The 6137-nt window shown below is 41.5% G+C and overlaps 1 long non-coding RNA gene across 1 annotated transcript; it reads right to left on the bottom strand.

Moving 5' to 3' along the window:
- Nucleotides 1-938: 938 nt before the first annotated feature.
- LOC119286656 lies at nucleotides 939-5907 on the bottom strand. Its single transcript, XR_005140610.1, has 4 exons — nucleotides 5523-5907; nucleotides 4709-5436; nucleotides 3134-4632; nucleotides 939-1420 (listed from the first exon to the last, which is right to left on the bottom strand). It is a non-coding gene; the product is annotated as an uncharacterized LOC119286656 (long non-coding RNA).
- Nucleotides 5908-6137: the final 230 nt, after the last annotated feature.

The following is a 6137-nucleotide window of genomic DNA, read 5'->3' as shown; positions in this document are numbered from 1 at the left end:
TGCCGACGGAGCAGGCTCAGTGGTGTCACTTTGAAGCGTAGTTATGCTGTGGCAGCCATCTTCAGCGACATGCTTTGGTTCAGGGCCGCGCTTCTTCGGCTTCGCTCGGTGGCTATATTCCCTAACTCCTTCTGGTGGATCTGGTTTGTTCCTCTCCCTTTACTTTTTATACATGTTGTATCTGTTGTCTGTGCTTGTTGTGAATGTTCCTGTGCCTTGTGGTGCTAGGATGTAGAGTTTCTTGGTCTACTTGTTCTGCTATTGACTGAATTTCTTTCTTCCAAATCATGTGTGTGGCCGTCTGGATTGCTTCTCGCAGAGATTCATGATGATAGATACACATTCTAGTTAGCTAGGGTCAGGGTGGCTTCCAGTTTCACTGGGTTTGGCCGTTAGGTGTAGGATTTATGGACATCCTATATGATGCTATGGCACCCATGGGAAAGGGCAGCCAAGAAACGAAAAGCAATGGGTGTTGTTGTTGAGAAGCATTGGGGAAAGTCTGTATCTTGCTTGAAATCTCTTATGACTTACTTATTTCAACTGCTTGCCTGATAAAATTTACTGCCTGAAGATTTTGCTTTTGCAGTTTGCCTGGTTTAATGCTCTATCCATTTACTTTGCAGCTCATAACAAATTTGTTGAAACACTCGTGAGCAGATATTTAGGCCATCAATGTCGACCATTATATCAGAGAATTTAAAGTAAGTAATATCCTATCATGTTTAAATAAATTCTCATCTTATTTGTTTCAAGAACTTGAATGTCGTCACAAACTAATGTATTAGCTGATCTCGATTTCTTAGGGTGGCGCCTGCTGCATCAACTGACATTGTTGACATCATAAAAAAATGCTTGAACTAAAAGTAACTTCAACAGTTGTTGCAGTTGAAGAGGAGCATGGGGGAATATGATGTGACATGTGAGTACTTTCTCTCTATGTAATTACATCACTCGTAATTTCTACCAACATTCTCTCACTATTTTCTCATACAGTTCCACCAAATGGCACAAGTACCAAATACAAACCAAGGGCTTTCTTTAATAGCTATAAGTTTTAGATAACCGAGAAACGAATTCTACAGTATGATAAAAGTAATAATCGTATTAAAGAACCAGCTGATGGTTTGTTTGAAATGGAGAGGACATTGAACACACTTTCTGAAGCTTTACGTTGAATTACAGGATGGGCGCACAAAATCAACCAACTGATCAATATCTGCTACCATGCCCTTGCTCAGGCTGGAGCCTCATTGGAAGGGAACACCTACTGAACAAAATAACTGGTGGCTGACATTGACAATCTTCTTTGCCCTTTGCTGATAAAGATTCTTTGTAGAATATATTTTGCCCTCAAAGGTCGGGACCATTTCTGTTCGTTTGCTACCTGGTATTCTTTGTCTTCATTGATGGCGGGCACCTGAATCAGCAAATACATAAACTAAGCATATATGCCTATTTATATTGCCTTGTGAATCTTACCATACTATTGAATTATGGTGGTGTAATGTCCAAACAACGAACAGGTTCACATTTATCAGTTTTATGAGACCAGTCCCCATCACCGATCCGTTGTTCCTGGCCAGCAACAAATATTTTGTCCTGACATGACCATATATACATAATTTTCTGAAAATATTAGTCCTATAATAATCAAAAGTACACACAGATAGAATGCACACAATGCCATGAATAGATGTTGAAAGCACAATATTTTATACATAAGGCTCTAACCATGTAATATGAAAAGTATATGATCTGAGTCGCATCCTTCTAGCGATGCAAATTACCCAAACAAAATTGTACTTAAGGAGTTACTGTTCAGTTCTATATTCTCACTTAATTAATTAAGAGTAGTAATACGGTGTATTTTCTTCAACAACTCTTATCCCCTTCTCCTATTTGTAAAACTGTAATAATTACAAAAGTACCCTGGCTAACAGATCACAATTCTACACAAATAGGTGAATACATAAGATGTTCATATCAGAGAATAAACCCAAGGGAAAAGGTAGGTAAGAATTAGGGCCCAGCAAAAGAAACAAGTCGTATCACATATAATTAAAGCCAAGCCAAAGTAACAATAGACCCCTCAAAGATAAAATATTGAACAATAGTTTAACAACGATATCAAGAGGACGGAAACCAAGGATGCATCTATGATCTCCATCTCACTATAGAAGAGACCAATAGTGATCAGCATCTAGCTAAAAGGCAGCACAAAACGACTGATCCCATTGCTAAAGAAGCATAAATAGCAATGAATGTCTAGTGAAAAGCGAAAACAAAAGGAATTATTTCAGAAAACAAGTAATACATGGCACTTCTTAAAGAAGAGAAACAAAATCTTATATCCAGTCTTAGGTTAATCCATATATTCCAAGAAAAAAAGTCTTACAGTTCTGAAATAATAATAAATATCCCCCATTTACTTTATAGATGAACTACAGATCATTGTAAGTTTTTGAAGAATGCTAGACTGTTGGCGTCAATAGATATTCAAAAACCGGAAGGTAATGAATTGGGAGATGCTATTCAAAAGTTGTAGTCCATACAAAGAAATTAATAAAACATTATATAATGGACTGGTATAAGAAACACAATGGATGCATATCTCAAGGTGTAGCCTTAAGACCTTTTACTATCATTTTCTCTTGACATTTATCTAGATGCTAACCAGCTTTGCCACCATAAATGCAAAACATTTCTATCTCGACACATCCACCTAGTCAAAAGTCGACAACTGGGTCAATAATACGGCCCACTATGTCCAAGAATGTTGGGTAAGAATTATATTCTGAACCAATTTAGTTGACATACCAATGCCTAATGCTTCAGTGTTGATCTCTATATTTTGAATATTGGTAAGCATTAGAGACACTTGGTGAAGGCAAGGCCCAAGTTCTAATTTGAAGCAAACAAAAGTTGATGCCTAACAAAAAATATGTACACATGCTTCTGAACCTAAGGATTGGTGAGCAATTCTCTTGTCTGACAGTTATTGTTGTAAATGTGCAACACAAATAATGTTGGTAAGCATCAGATTCACCATGTTTTAGGCAAACAGAGTAAGCACATAGTATTCTAAGAATGGCCCATAAAACAAACGATTTAGTAGAGGAAGGTGGCAAACCTTAATCACAACACGACATCCGCTAGCTATTGGCGGATTGAACAATACCTGCAAGAAGAACATGGGTAAACACACATCAAAAAGAGGCCAAGACATGGACTGGATCAAATGCATATCCTATTGGAAAAGAAAAATCAGTTGGAGGTTCGACATTATGGAAGTAGATGGATAGCGACCTCCTTGTCAGATTTTAATTTTCCACCACGGAAATAAATAGAAATCATAAAATCCCCATGATTGATAACACGAAATAATAACTTACCTTCAAATCTGAGAGGGAATGACACACGCACACACAGTGTATGTATGTGTGAGAGAGAGGGAGACTTACACCATTCATGGCAGTAAAAATGAGTGCAGACCGCAGAACTGATCATATGGGAAGAATACCCTTCAAATTATATGCCAAAAGCTAGTGCAACCAATATAACTGTCAGATATTAGAAAATGGTATACATATAGTTCAACAAGGCATCAAGACTCTGATCTGGCATGAAAAGGAAGTATCAATATTTGACGATGTAGCACTTGCCTTCCTCTGGTTATGAAAATCAATTGCATTCATAAGTAATGCAACAATATCGTGAATTTTTTCTTCATTAGAAAACTATTCATCGTTCAACTTGCTGATATTCCTGAACAAATAACTACAACATACTATGAGTTGCTAAAGCATTAGCACAAACCTCATCCTTCAAACTACCATCAGTCAAAAGGGTAGAGCATCAAATATAGCTAATCAGAACATGGTCATGTAACATGAATCAATAATCTCACAGAGAACAATACGAATTCAATCATTTCAAATGATAAACTTACAACAGTTTCAAAAAGCTCTCATCAACTGGTGTACTCCAGAACATTAGAAATTCTTTCTCTACCTTCAATGCACTTCTTGTTTATCTTACCCTGCTGCAACGACATGCTTTTTGATATCTGTCATTGGACGCCTCCCCCACCTCGTAGCTCCACCCCATCGCGGCGGAGTAGCTTTGCTGACGTAGCTCCTTGCACCCATCGTTGGCCTATCCTCCACTGTGACCTCAGTGCTCCTTCCTGCCACGTCCGACTTTGCTGCTCCTTCTCACCCACTGCCAACCTCCTCACCCTCTCTTGTTGTCCACCCCGCTGTGGTGACCCTGCCGCCCCTGCTATTCCACCGAGACGACATGCGCTAGGACACCCTGCATAAGAGCAGTAGTTATTTGGGAAAACATGCCTGTCTTTATAGCATTTCTCCTATATAACATTTGATTGAGGACCTATATAGAATATAATTTTATATACATAAGGAATATCATCATAAATATAGGAAATACATGTCTGATACCAACTCTGTTTTGTTATAGGAATATCAATGAAACATAGAACACGCTAAGGTGGGGAGAAGAAAAGATTGTTTGGGAACAAAAGATGGTTGGTAGCTTCTTCATTGGCTTCAAAAGGTTTGTTTTTCTGAGATCGGTGTGAAGGCCCTTCTCATGTCCTCAGTTGCTTACCTGCATTTTCAACGACACCTTGAATTAGATTGCTATTCATTGTTAAGGTGAAAGTAGTCATAGTAGCAAACAAGACCTCAATGGTGTGGTTGTTGGTGCGTCTTGTGGCAAACAATGCTCTCCTTGCTGTTGTTTTTCCCTCACATATCCTGTGACGGTACTTAGCTTGTGGTAGCCCCAGATTGTTTAGGAAAAAAAATCAAGTATTGTCCTATAAGGGACCTCGACCAATGGTGGGGTATTGTGCAGTTTCTAAATGCACATGATTAAAGTTAATGGACTATTAGTTGTAAAATTAGCGTGTTCAATTGCAAAATTTGTTTACTACAGAGAGACAACTGACCAAGCAGGTAGTCGAACCTGATTATTTGTGGATGGTGAAGGACCTGAGGACAGAGGGTCACATATATTTTCTATACCAATCAATCCTTAGTTATGACAGCAGTATAGAACCACAATTAAATTAGATTCCAGATATTAACAATACTCCTCTAGCTTCTCTTAGGTGCATATTTATTTTTGAATGTAAAACCATGAACCTCTGGGGTCGAGAGAGGCGTTGCCAGAGAAGGAAGACGTAGCCAAAGGAGGAAGACTCCATCAAGTAGCAGGACTACGGCAGTAGCCCAACAGTGACCAATGAGTCGTGCCATGCGGGGGCGACAGAGGCGATGAATCATGCCTACAAGGGTGATGACGGCCTCCTGACCCACATGGTGCCATCCATCCTCGGTAGATGCATAGATGGGAGAGGCACCGGTGCAACCACCATGTTGCCTCTCCGGGGACAGCCTCCTCCCCTACCTGCATAAAAAAATAGGAAGCCATGAATTAGGGGATGAGGTCAGGTTACCATGCCAATATATGCAAATCGTGAAGAAAGAGCTCACCTGTGTTGGGCGTCTCCTCCATGTACTGGGAGCCATCCTCGGCCTCTCCTCCTCTGCAGGCACCCGCCGGGGTGGGGGCTCGACCTGGACGTGCTCCTCTGCTGCCTACCCTCCCTGCAGCAGCTGCTCCTAATCTCCTTATGGAGATCGGCGCCTGATCCCAAATCACGGCGCGGGGCGTCGGATGCCGGCGACCTGCGCCCGATCCCGATCTAGCTGGATTGAGAACATAGTGGCGTCCCCTCTGCTGCACCTCGAGCGTCGGGGAGGCCCAGGAAGAGAAGGCAGCGGTGCGAGAGGCCGTGAGGAGGAGTAGGGGAGGTGGGACAGCGTGGAGAGGGATGAAGAGTGGCGTGGTGCTCGAGGACGGAGAGGATTGGTTGTGGTGTGCTAGGTTTTCGGGAGCCAATTAGGAACAGCCCACCCCCAGCCAATCATTCACCTAGCCTCCAGAGAAACCCACCCTCTCATCGTTGGCCCCCACAGGCTCACAGACCCCACCCGTCATCCTCTCCTAAAGCAGCTGCAAACGTGAAAAGGAGTGGACGGTTGACCAGCCGCCAGCAGCCAAAAAATCACTGTGGTAACTCGATCTGGCGGCCAAAATTGTCTCGC

The sequence above is a fragment of the Triticum dicoccoides genome, chromosome 4A, assembly GCF_002162155.2.
Source record: "Triticum dicoccoides isolate Atlit2015 ecotype Zavitan chromosome 4A, WEW_v2.0, whole genome shotgun sequence".
NCBI lineage: Eukaryota > Viridiplantae > Streptophyta > Magnoliopsida > Poales > Poaceae > Triticum > Triticum dicoccoides.
This window is presented reverse-complemented; position numbering and strand designations above follow the sequence as displayed.